The sequence below is a fragment of the Marmota marmota genome, unplaced genomic scaffold (assembly GCF_001458135.2).
Source record: "Marmota marmota marmota unplaced genomic scaffold, marMar, whole genome shotgun sequence".
In the NCBI taxonomy this organism is placed as follows: domain Eukaryota; kingdom Metazoa; phylum Chordata; class Mammalia; order Rodentia; family Sciuridae; genus Marmota; species Marmota marmota.
This window is the reverse complement of record NW_026009187.1, coordinates 22,220-39,452: the sequence shown is the minus strand read 5'-3', so window position 1 is coordinate 39,452 and position 17,233 is coordinate 22,220. Positions and strand designations below refer to the sequence as shown.

Genomic DNA, 17,233 nt, shown 5'->3' with positions numbered 1-17,233 from the left:
GCCAGCCTCCTGTCCCACAAGCTCCTGCATCAGAGAAGTGAGTGGCCAGGTGTGGTGGTCCTCAGCATCCACATCAGCAAGGTGCAGGCACCCATCTTCCAGAGGGACCAGAAAGTTTTCAAGGGCAACACCAAGACAGCACCTACCTGCAGATCCCCAAATGGCAGGACAAGAGTCCAAGAAAGAAAAGAGGAAGGCAGAAGGGGCAGAGAGGAAGCGTCAGGCAGAAGCACAGAAGGAAAGGGGTGGGCACCACGCTGGAGGAAAAGGACATGAGGGGGTCTATTGAGCAGAGGACCTGTGTCAGTCTAGCAGCTGTGTACTTGGTGCAGAGCCCCAGCTAGAAGGTGGGTGGGGTCATGCAAGAAGTTGAAACATGCAGGGGAGGGAAGAAACACAGGGAGGGGGCCCCAGGATGGATGCACAGGGCTCCTACAGTATGCTCTGCCAGTCCTGCACCGACTCTCCTAACAGACTTCTTCCCAGAATCTAGGAGGTGATGAAGCTGTTTCTAACTGGGAACACTGCAAACTGATTTGTCTAACACCATTCTCCTAGCAATCAATACACCTAAAGGACAATTTACCTAAATGTCACCATTTATAGAACCTCAATTAAGAAATTTTTAAAAACCAATTTATCAAAAGGCAGTATTTTTGCATTATTTTGTATTTTTATTCATTATTCACCAGTCTGCACCATTTTACAGGTGATGTGGCTCTTTGTATTTAAAGAAGTTTAAATACATGTGCCCCAAGACCCTTGGATTAAAATATTTGTGGTGGCTGTATGAATACACACAGAACTCATGTGTTCTTCGTCTTTTTACCATTGGTTTTGGCTTTTACATTTTCCATCGAATTGTGGGTGCAAATTTGCACTATATTTTCTTATTAATTTGATTAATTGATGTGTACATTTGTTTTTACTTGATGGAAGCTTTGACTTTTACAGCAAAATTATCAAGTGAAACAATTCAGATTTCAGTGTATCTTATTTTCAATCTCTCTTGGCCATACAGTAATAATAAAAATAATTGTCAAAATTTATGAAATAAAGCATAAATAAACTTGCATTTATTGCTAGATTCATTTTAAACAGAGACTTTGGATACACCACTTAGTAAATCTTTAACTAGTTATAAGAAAAAAATTGAGTTTTAATAAGAGGGGTAAGTTTAAAAAGTGATTAGTAGAAATAGAAAATTAAGTCATATGCCCTTAGATAAGTCAAATCTGTCTATTCTTAAAAGGTAAAAATGATGCAAAAAGGATGAGAAAACCAGAGTGATGAAGTTGCTGAAGTGGGCAGGAGGATGATTTTTAGAAACAGGTGGTTAGAATTGAGTATAAAGTTAGATGTTTTAGCAAATTTCAAAGAGTATTCGGCACTTTCAGGACAGCCGTCTCTTCCAGGCTCAAGTGGAATTTACCTATAGTTTTCCTTTGATAATTGTCGCTGATGTTTAGTTCATCCTCATGCCAGCTTTATAAAATTTCCAGAATGTGAGGTCTTTGGCAGGACACAGATGTGATTTGCCTGGGTCCTGAGCTCTCAGTGGAGTTTTCTGTCTATGTGTTTATCTCCAAAGCACTGATAAATTTTTAGTGGATTTTAAAATATCTGTCACATATGCACTTTATTTAAATGTTAATTTAAATACTGGTGACATGAATTAAAACTATTGTACACTGTTTGAAAGCTCTTTACAATAACCCTGGATTCATGCTGACATGTACCTTCTGTCTCATGATGCAGGCAGGGGCTAGTACTCAGTTTGCCTTGCTGCTTTCTATTGGCACTTCTGGGTGTGGAGATTATCAAAGATTTCACACTATCCCTTCCCAACTTAACAGATCATAAGGCTGCACCCAGGCTGATGGAGAGACTGCTGAGACAAAAACACCATGTTGCAAAATGAGATTTTAGCACATTTCTCCTAAATCCCAGAAAGGCACCAGGATGAATGCCTCAGACACCTGGACCCACCTTTAGAACTACCGATGTTTGTTGGATTTGGAACACCCCTATGGCTTAGAAGTTGAGATTGATCACACCACCTTGGAGAACAGGGCTGCAAATGACATCCATTATCTTTGGAGTTGGACTGTGTCCTTGGCATTGTGACATCTTCATTCCATGTCTATGGAATCCATAGCTTCACCAGTCTTACAACAAGCCCCTCCCTCATCAGCTGAGGGCCCAGCCAGGCAGTGCCAAATGGCCTCTGTTTTGTAATTCTCAATACTGGATGCCCTGGGGACCACCTGGCAGCTTTGCAACATATCCCACCCTTACTCCAATGCAGAGACTGTTGCTGTGTTGCTCTGGGGGAACTGAACATCAGTGTTTGAGTTCCCAGGAGACTATACTGCAGACTGTGTTGACAACTGCAGATTCTATTCTCACTGATTTAGAGACTGTTCTTCCTAGACACCCATCCTGAGTTCCTATAAGAAGCTCCAACTTTGTAAGAATGCCTAATTGTCATTGGAACAGCCAGTGTTAGGCAGATTCTTCTCTGGCTAATTTGGCATCTGGCTGCCAGCAGATTGTCTAATAATCCTGCCTCTTAAGCACCATGGTATATTGGCACTGGGAACGGCATGGAGCCCCACCCCGACAAGCCGTGGCTCCTTGCTGCTACCTGACCAGAAATGCACATTCCTGGTCCCATCCAGCCCTCTACTCCACCACAACCCATTGTCAGAGTCTTCAGTGATGGGAGGACTGTCAATGGTATGGCAGGTGATTTCTTCAGTTTCTGAGTTATTGTGATTTGTGTGACCTGGGACTTCTTTTCATGTTTGTTCTAGTCTTGTCCAGATGCACAGAATATGTCTGACCAGCATGAGGCATAGCTAATAATAGTGCTGGTGTCCACAGAACAGCTCTGAAGATATGTGCGTTTAGAAAATCCACTAAATCAGTAAACCGAGGTCAGCCCAACAGTTTTTTTGGCAGACTTGAAGTTGAGCCTGCCATTTTTCCTGTTAGGTGGAAGCAATCATTATCTGATGAGTATTGTGAAGTGAAGAGAATGATACATGCTTGGGAGAGCTCTGACAGTTCTTAGCTGTGATGTAGGTTAGGGACAGAAGAATGTGACTGTGAATCCCAAAGGAGCCAAGTGCAGGAAGAGTTGGTGCAGAGCCTGGTGCAAACTCTGTCCAGTTCCTCTCTCCAGAATCAAATCACTTCCAGGCTACCTGGGAAGTTCTTCTCTTTGATATCCACAGGTGGGGTCCAAGTGGCTTCTGGATCAGGTGCCCAGCACTTCTCAGTCTGGCTGTGTGGAAGCGTATTTGGTAGTAAAGTTGTTACACTTCGAGGACAATGTCTCTTCCCTTTTCTTCTCACTAAGGAGGAGGAGATTCCCCTTATTCTTTAGTCTCTTTGGAGAGGGCTGCAGTACAGCAGGTGAACACTCTGCCTAGGCTTGGGGGGGGGCAGTGCAAGATGTCAAGAAGCAAAGTTTGGATGTTTTTCAGCAGTTGATCTTTGGACTCATACCTCTCTCAAGTTAGGGATCTGTGGGAGTGCAAGGGCAGATATCCTCAAGCGGAATCCTCCTGCCCATGTTTGACAGATTGGTAGTGTCCCTATGATAAAGGTGAGGGAGGCAAGTGGGGGGTCAACTGACCTTGTGATCAGCCCCTAGGTCACCCTGAGGAGTGTTGGGGCTCAGGTGGGCCAGTCAGTTCTTAGGCACCATTGTTAAGTTGACCTCTTTCTGGGTATGGGATTCACAGAGATGTGATTTTATGATCCCTGAGATTGAGAAAAATAGCCCCTGGTCTCCCTGACAGTCCAGCTGACATTATTTGCTGTGTTTTTATTTCTTTGAACAGCTGCATCTAGTCCCAGACTGTCTGCCCTCCATTCATCATCTTTCCAGGGGACAGGTGCTGATGAGTGGTGACCTACCACAGTCTTCCCTCCAGCTTCCAAGTTCCTTCCCTAAAATCCTCCTCACTTTCTCTTTTCTTCCCCTGTTCCTTTTCTTTCTTAGCCCATTTTCTTTACCCAATTTGGTTAAACTCCTTGCTCATTTTTGGCACCAGCTGTCCTGAGGTCTAAAAAAAGCAGAAAAATAGGGTTCCTAAGAAGCATTATGGTGGCCCTGATACCCTGTTAGGTCAAGACCTCTGAGTCCCCAAATATGAGTGAGCATCATGCACCTCATGCTCCTGTGCTGGGATTCTGCATCTCAGCACCTCACTCTACCCTGCTTTTAGAAAGGATGGCCTGGTCTACAACTCTCCTGACATGTGACAGCACAGATGGCACAGGCTTGGGGTTTCTGCTTCCATGCAGAAAGTTTATTAACTCTAAAAGGAAATTTCAAGTAGATAAGTATCTTCTCAGGGGTTTATATATAAAAACAATTAGAGAAAAGCTGAAGTATATTTTAATACTTTTCAGAGCATGAGTAAATTATGATCAAATTGGACAGAAGAAATAGTTCTAAAACATGGTTAATGCTGCTGATTTTAAAGCGAGATTCCTGAATCTTGCTTCTGTGTGAGCAGAGGTTGCTCTTTGACAACACAGATGGGCCCTTCATCGCTTTAAACTCCATAGCTGGTTACTCCAGTTCTAATGCTGGAGGCTACACAGCGACACTGATGTAGTTTTTCTACTTGCTATGTGCTTAAAGTGTCCCACAGTCAGCTCAGCACCAATCCAACAAGAAGAGCAGGGAGAGCATGGAGCTGCTCCTGCCTCTGCTTCCTATAGTGAAATGCACATGAAATATCGCTGACATCATGGACATCATGGTGTAGCTTCTCAGGTTACTCAAGCAGACTCCTGGCAGCACTAGGATACCTCAGAATGTGAAGAATTGCAATGCTATTACCACCTCCACTTGGGCACTCCTGAGACACCAGGCTCATCCCGTGGTTCAGGAGAGCTTGTGACAAAAAAGGATTTGTGATGCCTCTGCCCATTCCTTCCCAGCTGTCAGCAGATAACAGGTCTCTGGGGTAGAGGCTGCTGTTGGTGAGACAGAGGCCCAGGAGGGTGCCAGATCTCAGGCAAGAAATGATGAAAAGCCTGCTATTCCAGACATTTGGGAAGTATCAAGACTTCCAAGTTCCATGAAGAAATGCCTCATAGAGGCTGGGGAATGAGCCCAAAGCAAGGAGAAGGTAGCCCCTGCATGCCCCCCCCCCTTATAGATGAAAGACCTTTTTGTATAATTTGCCTTCACCTAAGTTTGCTTGAGTTACACCCTGATGCAAGTCTCCTGGGCCTTTCCCCAAGTGCACCTGCAGGGTCATACTGGCTCCTCTGTTAACACTACAGTTATTTCCCACATGGCTCAGAGTGATTGGGCACTGCTGTAAAATCCAGCCCAGTTGGTTGTTACATGATGAAGTGCTTTTCATTTACAGTATTGCAGATGGTCTCACACTGTCAGAACCGCCCTCCGACAAAGGTTTGGGGAATGCACGAGACCATATGGTGCTTCCGTTATCTGAGCAAGAGGGTGAGTGTCACAACCCGGCCCACCACCCAGCTGGCCAAGAATCACACCGAGTCGGGAGTTGAGTCAACCATAGAGGTGCAGCAATCTCAGCTTTATTGTGTCAGGGACAAGGTTATATAGTGATAGAAAGAGGGAGTAAGAAGAGACAGTAGCGAGAACCAATAAGGAGCAGTTAAGTCACTATCACTAAGGGCCTAGGCAGATTTCAGGTTAAACCATTAGGCGGGACTAAGGTCAAAAGCCCGTGAGCAGGTTAAAAGCCAGCAAACCCCAATCCAGCCACGTCATGTATATGGAAATGCTCTGGAAGAACCCATGAGGCCACCTCAGCCAACACCCAATAATGGCCACGGTCCCAAAGGAGGTAAAAGATTCCAACATCACACATCTGCACTGGTTGGCTTAGGGTCCTAGTCCTCCAAAGAGGGTAGTTGTTTGGATTCTGAACCTGTGCCCAGTTCTTGGTTTCCTGCCAACTAGGTACACATGAGTCTTGCTTTGAGTCAGGCAACCCTCTGAAGGGCCTCAGTGTTCTAAGGAAATAAAGGGTGGAACATTGGTCATGCAATATTCTTATAAAACAGAAAACATCAATCATGATAGATCCTTATATTACAAATAAGTCATGGTCATTGAGACACCAGGAAACTTTGCAGTGAGATGCCATTAGCCCCAAAGAACTTACAACAAACACAGTTATTTCTAAAATGAGAATTGCCTAATTTGCCACTTCTGCATGCATTTAGAACTTGTTTTATGCATCTGTATAATAACTCTTGAGTCAGCTAGTCATTTCTGTGCCCATGAGTTCACTTGTCTTCATTAAGATTTTAAACAAGTGGCTTAAAAAATGCTTCTGCAATTTTTTTTTAATTTAAAGAAATGGGAGAGGACAAAAAGACCAAAATCATTCTCTGCACTGATTTGACTTAATTTTCAAGGGACGATGAATGCCAGTACTGCACACTAAATTCCCTCATTCTGACACAGTTTGCAATAAGACTGCAAAGTACAGCCCCTTTTGTGCTTCAATGAGCACAGTGTGTCACTGGGTGATTGTGTGCAGAAGCAACCAGGTTCATACACATGCCTGAACACTATGTGCGCACAGATGACCTCAAGGGAGACCAAACTGCCTGCCTAACCATGGCTTCCTAAGGGAGTGTCTCTTGTGACCCACTTAGTCAGAAGAATCACAAGCCTAAGAATTCTCTGGGAGTCCAGGTGACACGTGTTGTGGTACATGAAAGAAAAGTGACCACAACATTTGGAGCAACCAAAAGATCTTTATTGCAGCAGTGCAACAAAGAGAAAAGAAAGAAGGAAAGAGAGAGAGAGAGAGAGAGAGAGAGAGAGAGAAGAGTATAGAAGAGAAGAGGAGAGATGAAGAGGGAGAGAGCAAGAGCAAGAGAGAGACAGAGAGCGTGCACAAGAAAGACAAAGAGAGCAAGAGGGAGAGAGCAAGAGAGGGGGGTCTGGCAGGAGGGAGTTTTTATAGCCCAAATCTAATGAAACTTCTGAGTCTGCAAGCTGCCTTGTTGGCCCAAGGAGGGGTTAAGTGTTCAGCCTTGAGTGGGGTTGAATGTTCAGACTTGACACAAACAGGTGAGAAAGGACCAGATAGAGGGGGGTTTGAGTGCGTGGGCTATCTTCTAGCCAACATCTGTTCAGCCTGCCCTGCAGACAACACAGTTCAGCCTGCTCTGCACCCAACAGTACAGGCCTTATTAAAAGATGACCCAGGCAGCTTGAATAGAACTGCATTGGCTGGGTCTGCAATCTCTTCCTTAATCAAGTCACCTTAACACCAGTTTGAAGTTCTGAAAGCTTGTTTAGAGCACACAACTATGGCTTCACTTGGTGGAAACCAAGTGTGTGATACCATACTCCCCGAAATGGTAGCAGCAAATTCATGAGCCGTTAGTATATTTAGACTCTTAGTTTGAATCAGATGCTTCATTCAAATGAAGGGTTAAAGCTAATCTTTATGGAACTTTCTTAGTTCAGGTGATAGATGGCATTTACTGGATGTCCCAGGATCTGTGTTTTTATCAGTGGTGGTCAGCTATGTACTGCTATGCCCTACTTGGTGGTATAAGCTGTTATCATCTAGAAAAGTCATCTGAGCCACATCAATTTGGAGACGCAATCCCCCATAATACATGAGAAAACTTACATATACACAGTGAATAGATTAAAGGAGAATTCAAAATAATACAGTAAGAACAGTCAAGCTGAGAGCCCTTGTTATCATTGTTTTCAATTTGCCTAAACAAATAAGTACAGTGTTGTCAATACAATATTCTTTGTAAGAAAATTAACTTAAGATTGCCAAAACATAAGATCAAGAGTTAGAACTCCTGCCACACTCTAGCCCTAAATTGTTGGAAAAAGCATTGAGTGTCAAGGTGAGTACCTCAATTCTTATTTCTGCCATTTGCTAGCTAATATGACATTGACACAACCTTTCTGGATCTGTGACATAAAAACTTTCCATCTCTAAAAGGCAATAAAATATAACAAGACTAGATTAGTTCATGACACACCTTAGTTCATCCTAAAGGGAAAATATTAAAATTCTTGAGAATCTGGTCTTTTTTCTAGACCCCCTCTTTCCTGTGGTGATGAAGATGTACATGCTGGATACCAGGCTGGTGAACATTAACCAACTATGATTTTCTGATACCCAACTCGCATTTCTGGGAAAGAGTATCACAAGTTCCCTTTGTTTAAATCGAATCCTACACGTTAACAAGAACCAATGTTTGCTGAGTCTTTACTATGTGTCAATTCAACACAAGGTATCAGCAGGCAATTATAAAAGAAATGCTCAATGTTGACTCATCCTGTGGATCCAAACGATATAGCTGGACTGCTGAGGTGAATGCACACTAATCAACCCGGTAGCAGATTAAGGGGGCTTGCCAAGTCCTGGGGTGAGATACTAAATGCTGTAGGAATTCAGGAAAGAAAGGATACTGGTGGAGGAGTGGGGTCAGATGAGATGGAACAGGGTTGGGTGTAGAGTTGCAGAGAAAGTAGACCCTGAATTAGAGACTTGTATAAGGAAAACTTGAATCAGTCTCAAGAAATCTCTAAGTTTCTCATTATTCAGGTTTTAACCAGTTACTAGCTCAGAGCACTACATGTGCACAATTACCTACCTGGAATGCAGGAATGTCAGCAGCTTATCCAGCAGGTGAAATTTCCCACTTGGCCTCAATCAGGTGGTCTCCAACTACAAAAGGCTTTGGCTCTATACCTGGAAAAAAAAGAGCCATTCCTAATCATGTACCCTGAGACAGGGAAAACTTCTTGAATAGAAAAGCCAATCACTAGGCAATAATGAGAGAGAGAGAGAGAGAGAGAGAGAGAGAGAGAGAGAGAGAGACTGCAAGAGTATTGCAAGTTTTGGGGAACCTTGGGTAACTTAGTGAGACTTTGTGAATAAAACAGGTAGGAGATGTATCTCATTGGTGGACCACCTTAAGGTTCAATTCCATACACCAAAACTACTACAACAACACCTGAACAACAGAAATCCAACAAATAACATGAAAGAGTACTTCATGAACAAGAGAATACCTTCATTATTTTAAAAATAGAAGTGTTGGACACCATGTGAAAAATGGGAAACCTCATGCACTTCTGTTAAATATATAAAATGGTATAATAGGTATAGAAATAAATTTGATGATTGCTAAAATTTTAAACATAGAATTACCACATGACCTACCAATTTCATTCCTAGCTATATTTCCAAATTCACTGAAAACAGATATTCAAACACTTGAACATGAATATCAATGGCATCGCCATTTCCACCAGGAAATATATGAAAATTCAAATTTCCTTCAAAAATGATAAAAAAAAATGTGTCTATGTATTTATATGTATCCATGTCTAAGTAAGCACCTATACCTATAGATGAATACCTATAGATGTATTCATATAAACAAATATATATCTCTATATAGCATATATCTATATGTATGAATATTATTACTCTGCCATAAAAATGAAGTACTGAAACAGGCAACCATGTAAACAAAATCTCAAAAATATTAAGAAAAGTAAACAAAATCACACATGAAATTTTACCTGTGCTATAACTACATTTATATTATATATCCAAAACTGGAAATCATAGAGTTAAAAAGGAGAGTTGTTTGCCAGGGGCTTGGAAGGCATGTAAGTGAGTGGTTGATTAACAGATTACATAATTTATTTTCAGTAATTAAAATGTTTAAAAGAAGGTAATTTTGGTAATTAAACCACAACATTGTAAATGTCACTACTTAACTTATTTTTTGATGGACATTCTTATGAGAATTCAACCTCAATAACACCAATAAGAAAAAAATCTTGAAAACACTGAAGTCTATACAATTATAGCTAGAGGTGACAGAAATCAACTATGAAATTGGATATGACTTCCTTATCCTTGTATTTGAACACATGACCAGAGTAACTGCATTATGTAGAACCACAAAAATAGAATCCTAAATACAATAAGTCATACTCCATGTATGTGTAATATGCTAAGATATATTCCGTCATCATGCATATCTAAAAAGGACAAATAAAATAAAATAAAATAAAATAAAATAAAGAAACTATGAAGTTATAGTCTCCCACATGTACTCTGCATCACCAAACTAAAGCATGAATGGTTGCACTGGATACCAGAATTCAAGAGCCTTCTCTGTGTCAGGCAGTATTGTTGATTCATTATTTACTTTGTCCTTATCTTTCCAGTATCTTGAGTCCTGATTGGAAGACTTCTGGTCTTACAGATGAGTACACTTAGTTTGAGGAATGACTGATTGTTCCAAGGTCACCATCTATGCAGACTAAGGCTCTGACCGTCAATTTGTGTGATTTACAATCTACTGTATCATGTATTACAATACAAAGTCAGTCCGTATTATTTTTGTTTTTTATGTTTTGGTTTGGTTTGTCTTTTTTCCCCTGGTAGGAAGAAGAAGTAAGAGATATAAATTACAACAGGGGACCAAAAATAATCTGCATGATTCTTGAAGGAAATTTGGATTTTCATATATTTCCTAGTGGAAATGGCGATGCCATTGATATTCATGTTCAGTGATTATGGTCACTGTTACACTGGTAAATAGGTATGTCCAATCTTGACAAAGTATGAATTATATATGTACAATTTATTGTATTTTAGTATTACCCTAATAAAATTGTTTTAAATTTGAATGAAAGAAATAAACATGTTTCTAAAAAAAAGTATCTTTGGAAAGCATAGGAAAAGATGGCTGAATATTATATGTCATTAAGGAATTACAAATTAAACACACCTATAAAAATTTACAAAATTTCAAATCTGACAATATCAAGAGCTGCCAAAGATGGGGAACAAGAAGAACTCTCATATGTTGCTGTTGGGATAACAAAATTTGATAGCCACTCTGGAAGACAGTTTGGGTAGCTTCTTAAAAATCACAATATACAATTAATATTGCCCACTAATTATATTTCTCAGTATTAATTCAATGGAACTGAAAACTTTGTCCACACAAAACCCGTATACAAATGTCTACAGCTTCTTCATTCATGATTGCCAAGAACAGGAAGCAGGTAAGAGAGACTTCAGTAGTTATTTACCTGTTATTAATGTAAACACTGTGATACATCCATACACTGAAGGGTCATTCAAAATTTAAAAAAAATAAAATTTACTATCAAATATGAAAACACATGGAGGCATCATAAATACATATTTCCAGAAAGACTATATTGTCTGAAATGCCATATTTGTGGGATTCCAAATTTATGACTTTCTGGAAAAGTTAAAACTTAAAAATGTTAAAAATTGCCAAGAAATCAGGGGGAGTAGAAGATGCTAAAGAGGTAAAGAACAAGGACTTCTGGCGTGGTGAATCTACTCTGTAAGATGCCATCATGGTGAAAATTGACATTATTCTTTGTCAATGCTTAAAAAAATATAAAATTAGTGTTTTAATAAATAATTAAACTATTTATTGTCATTAATAATTATTTAATATCATCACTATTGGCAAAATATTTTGATTTTGTGCTTACATCAAATGTTTCTCAGTAATATACAAAGAAAAAATAGTGGAAACTCTGAATAAGGGAAGGCATATGGGAACATGGTACTAGGTGCTTCATTTTCCTGTAAATCTATAACTCTCCTTAAAATAAAGTCTGTTCATTTAAACAATGAGAGAAGGCTTGGTGATTTTCCTAGCCTCAAACATGCCCTGCCTTAGGACTGGCCCTCAACAATATAATTTGTACTGAGAATAAATATTTCCAACAACCTTGTTTTCTTTCTTTCTTTCTTTCTTTCTTTCTTTCTTTCTTTCTTTCTTTCTTTCTTTCTTTCTTTCTTTCTTTTTCTTTCTTTCTTTCTTTCTTTCTTTCTTTCTTTCTTTCTTTCTTTCTTCCTTTCTTTCTCTCTCTCTCTTTCTTTCTCTCTCTTTCTTTCTTTATCTTTCTTTCTTTCTTTCTTTCTTTCTTTCTTTCTTTCTTTCTTCCTTTATCTCTTTCTTTCTTTCTTTTTGTATATTTTTTTGTAAAGTGTTGCTGGTCTTTTCCTACAAGAAAGTCAAGAAAATCTACGTTTACAATTTTCATTATCTTTTCAGGGAACAGTGAATATAAGCCCTTAGTGAATAAACTAGTACCTTACATTCAAAAGATGTGTATACATCAATAAAAAATGATTATTTATCACTCTGCTCCATAGGTAGTAATTCTTTAAATACTAAGGAAAATATGTTCTAAACTTATTTTACTACATGAGAAAATTATCTGAGATTTTTTTAAGTCCACCTCACTTTCAATATGCTACCTATAAAATGAGAGTACTTTCTTTTTCTACTCAATAAATCTCTGGTTGAAATAAATAAAGATACTCCAAGTAAAAAAGGTGTGCTGATACACATTAAGGGGCAGATAAATTATGGGTGATATTACTGAGAAACACAGTCCTATTGATCAGATAAATAGTAGGCATTTGGTGATACTGAGAGCTCCATATTTTTTCTCCATTTTTTAAATAACTTAATCCTTTCCATGTAGATCTTGCATTGCTGAGTCATGGTAGTTACTAACTAACACTAACCTACCAGAAACAGATAACAGGGTCTGTGAGTCATTTCTGTCCAGATCAAGTTCCATTATGCTCACAGTAATATTTAGTAGAGTTGGACATGACCAGGGCCAGTCAGGACCTTCCCTTACATTTCTCAGCCAAGGTTAACAGAAAAGAGCTTCTCATTTTGGTTTCTAGATGGGAAAGAGGAAATCCTGCATGATTGGCATCCATGGTTCCTTTTTTTTTCACAGTTCTTAAACTACCTGCTCATGACTAAGCTGGACTGTACAGTAGTTGAATTAATTATCTTCAAGCACAGATTGGTTCACAGTGACAATGTATATCTGCTAAATATTCAATATGATGGGGGTGAGAGAATGAGAAGATGGACTACAACGGAAAGGGGAAATTGGAAGAAAAACTGGCTCCCTCAGGAATAAGGTGCTTTAACCTGTCTCCATTCCCAAATGAGAAAAACCATTAGTCAAATTTCTTCCTTCCATTCTCTCTTGTCTACTTTCTTCCTTCCTCATTTCATTGCTTATTTCCTTCTTATCTCTCATTCTCCATCCCTTCCTTGATTTCTTTCTAAGAGAAGATGTCTCAGCTCACTCTTCAGAAACTAGTCATTTGGAAGATAAAGCTCTATGGGAGGCATATCCATTTATTTTGGGTATCATTACTCTAAGTTGTTTTCAATTGAAAAACCTGAAAAATATATTGTAAGAGTATACGCACTCATATGAACATTAGTTTGGGGTTTTTAAAAATTTATTTTCTAATACAACAAGCCATACATATCTGGGGTCTAGTGAGAGGCCTTACATTGTTTTGCTAGGAACAGAACAACAACAACAAAGCACAACAACAGCAATAAAAACCAAGTTATTTTCTATCACATTACTGACTTTTCTGTAATAAAAGCAGATTATAATAATTTAAAGTTGTTTTTTCTTGAAAAATATTTAAACTTTCAAAGAAATTTTCACTGATTTTTCACCCAAATATCAAAGGATGATTTTGTTCACTGATAAATTTAAAGAAAAAAATGTTTTTCAAAGACAATTTAAATTCATTCAATGAATGACAACAGACTTTGGGTGTTCGGGTAAAGAAAGCATTTTCTATAGAAATTTTTGTAATTTTAAAGGAGAAAGGTAACTGGATCATCAGAGGACAGCTTTGCCCCAAATATGTGCATCCATACATTGATGTCAGGATGGTCAAAGCTTGGGAAAAAAGGAAATTTTTCTTGAAGAAGACTCAAAGCCCTGGGTACCTACTTCTTTGTACCCATGAGTATTTCAGGCATGGAGTGACTATTCTGTAAGAGGTGCCAGAGTTGATGAATATTTCAGCATTATTCAAAGTGTTGCCATTTATCTGAGAAGACTTTCTGTTATCACTGAATTTATTCATGAGAAATAGTCATTTTTTCCTTCTTGGTCATAGATGTGTCAAAGACAGTTTAACAAGTTGAACTTGACAGTTCCTTCTACCACATCATGGTTTATTAGTTTCCCTTGAAATGAAGCATTTTATTGAATTTATTAAAAATATGTGTGTAAACTATTGCCTTCTACTTTGTCCTCAGTAGAAAGAGAACTGATGATCTATTTGCTTAACTTTGTTGCTTACAAAACATCTCTAGGGTTCACATTTGGGTTTCCAGCTAAATTCAGCATGACTATTTATGAAAGTGTTCCTCTTATTTCCCTATTTCTTAACACTGTAATAGTATCTTATATTCTCCTACTTTACAAACCCCTAAATATCTTAGTGTAATAATTATCCCAATACACACATGAAAACTGTCGATTCCACTTTTCATGGAACTTAGCTTTTAATTCAGAATTATTTCATAATCTTCATCCTGCTCTCATGGGGCTCTGTCACTTTCCTTGACTAATCCTCATATGTTTTATTTACTTCAAAGGTTTTTACATTTATTGTAGGAGCATTATGTCAAGAGTATGAATAACATTAAATTCCATTAGAAATACATTTGATAATATTGGAGAGTTAGAGTGTTAAAATATTTTATCCCATCATTTCATACTTCCATGTAGAGACTCTGATAGAAATTATAGCTACTTTAAGTGTCGTATGGATCAAAAATTTAAGATGTATCTAAAAACCTTGAGTAAAATACCCAAATTGGAGTCATGGCTGTGTTATTTAATGAAATTTTACCAAGTGACCACAAAACCCTGGATACACACACACACACACACACACATACATGTTTAAAGAAAGGAGTCTTGGAGGTGTCAGTCTTCTCCTGGGGAAAACAAAAAATGTCTAAAGAAAATATTGTTATTTGATGACTAAGATTTGTCAAAGCAGTGTAATGTTAGGGTAGGCATTTCTCCTCTAAAGCATGAAGTCTTGAGTGTATTACATTAATTCTCCCAAGCCAGGGTTTATCACAAGCCTAACAACTAAGAAAAACCCAGTATCAGAGGAATTCTCAGCCCAGTTCTACAAGAAGTTGAAAAAAGAATGAACATCAATTCTTCTAAAATTATTTTATGAAGTAAACAATAGCAAAACCTTCTAACCTCATTCTGTGAAACTAATATCAACCTGACCAAAAACCAGATAAAGATACATCAATGAAAGAACATTTCAGATCAGTATTCCTGAGGAACAGAGATGTAATAATTCTTAATAAAATTATGGCAAACAGCATACAAAATCATATTAACATGATCAGTGGGGTTTGTCCCAGGGATAAAGGGTTGGCTCAACACATGGAAATCAATAAACATATTTTTTAAGTAAATAGATATAAAGACAAGAATCAGAAAATTATCTCAATAAATGCAGAAAAAGCATTTGACTAAATACATGGTCAAAACACTAGAAAACTATGTATAGTAGAAATATATCTTAACACTATCAAATATAAAAGCTGTCTATGGTAAACACAAGGTAAACTTATTCTTTCTTTCTTTCTTTCTTTTTTTTTTTTTGCATAGGGAGACTTTACATAAAACAGAAAACTGGGAGAGAGTGAACAAAGGATTACCAAGAGGAATGTGGACTTCTAGCAAAACAAAAACAAAAGAACAAAAAGGGCAGGGGGGAGGGGTGTTGGAAGGACTGAAGGGGATAGCCAGAGAGAGAGGAAAAGGCATAGTATTTTTTTTCTTCTTCCCATTTCTTTAAAAAAACCAACACAAGGAAACACACACGCATACACAACTGTTTGTTCCAGAGTAGAAACATAAATAGGGCAGAATCAAACATTCTGTTCTTCTCTCTTCCAAAGGCAAAAAAAAAAAAAAAAAAAAAGAAAGAAAGAAAGAAAAATCAGGCTGGAGGCTGCTCCCCACAGAGCCCCCTTCCACAGCGATGTGTAGATGTACGAAGGGGCGCCACAGCGCTTGGGTTTGTGCAACACAGGACAGCATCACTGGGAACAGAGGCAGCGCGATAGGGTGAGGGGGTCATGCGCTTGCCCCACCCCATGAGCAGGGGGTCCAGCTTGTCGAAGTCCAGGGCGCCCTCTCTTGAGTTGTTGGCACCCACGGGGATATCCCTGGGGACCGTGCCCTCTCCAAGACCTGGGCACCATCCCAGAGGGGGTCTCCAGGGCTGCACGCTCTCCAAGTCGGGGGCACCCACCCCGGCCCCATGAGCCCGCCCCTCAAGGGGGGATCTGCGCATGCGCCTGGTGCTGGGGCTCAATATTCAGGGGCCTGGTGAAGGGGCAGCAGCTGGCAGCCACTGCTGACGTGGCCGAGGACTTTCTGTTTGAGCTGCCAGCGCCAGCTCCGTGTTCTGGCTCTTGGACGTCTTCACTTTCTCCTCCAGGCCCGCAAGGTGCGCTCCAACTTGCAGTTGCGGCACTTGGAGGCTGTGATGCAGTTGAGCAGCCGCTTGCGCTCCACCTTGATGCAATCCTGAGCGTCCATGTGGATGGGCGACATCCCCGGCTCTCCCCAAAGTTTGGCAAGTCAGACACTGTCTGTGGCTCTTCCTTGAGTCAGAACAGGCTCGGTGGCTAAGGCGACCATCGCAATGCCCCCAGCATCCCCAGCGCCACCGGAGTAGCTGCTCAGGTTCCCGTAGACCGCTGCCTCAGTCGCAGCCGCGGAAAGTGCTGCGCAGATTCCATGCCAGCGGGGTCCTTCTGTGGCCAGCAGCCGCTGTACCCACGCCTAGCTGGTTCTGCTTGTGCAAATCCTCCAGGGCCTTGACAAAGTCCTTGGTGAACTCCTGCTCCTCACTGGCTGCCACATTAGGGTAGAGGAACTGCATGCTCATCAGGGTGGTGGTGACCAGCCCCTTGGACTGTGTAATGAGGCGCTGGAGCTCAGGAGAGGGGAGCCTGAGCAGCTCCCAGTCGGGCGAGGAAAGCAGGCCATGGGGAGAGGGGCGCCTGGCTGGGGGGCCATCTGTGTGCAGGGTGGCCATTGGTGCCTCCACTACCCTGCTTGCTCTGGCTCAGCCTCAGCGCACACTTTTTCATCTTGGTGCCAACTGCCACAGTCTGGCAGCCAGGGGAACAAGTGGCCTGGGGACACTAAGTTGCTGCTGCTGCCACTGGCGCCACCTGTAGGCCGCTCTGCGACCCATTGTCATAGAACAAGTGTTTCCATGCTCCACCTCCCATGCTGCTGCACTGTTGGGGATGGGGGGGG

At 40.3% G+C, this 17,233-nt stretch overlaps 1 pseudogene; it reads right to left on the bottom strand.

Annotated features, from left to right (window-relative positions):
- Positions 1–15,711: 15,711 nt before the first annotated feature.
- On the bottom strand, positions 15,712–17,087 carry LOC107133817 (annotated as a pseudogene).
- Positions 17,088–17,233: the final 146 nt, after the last annotated feature.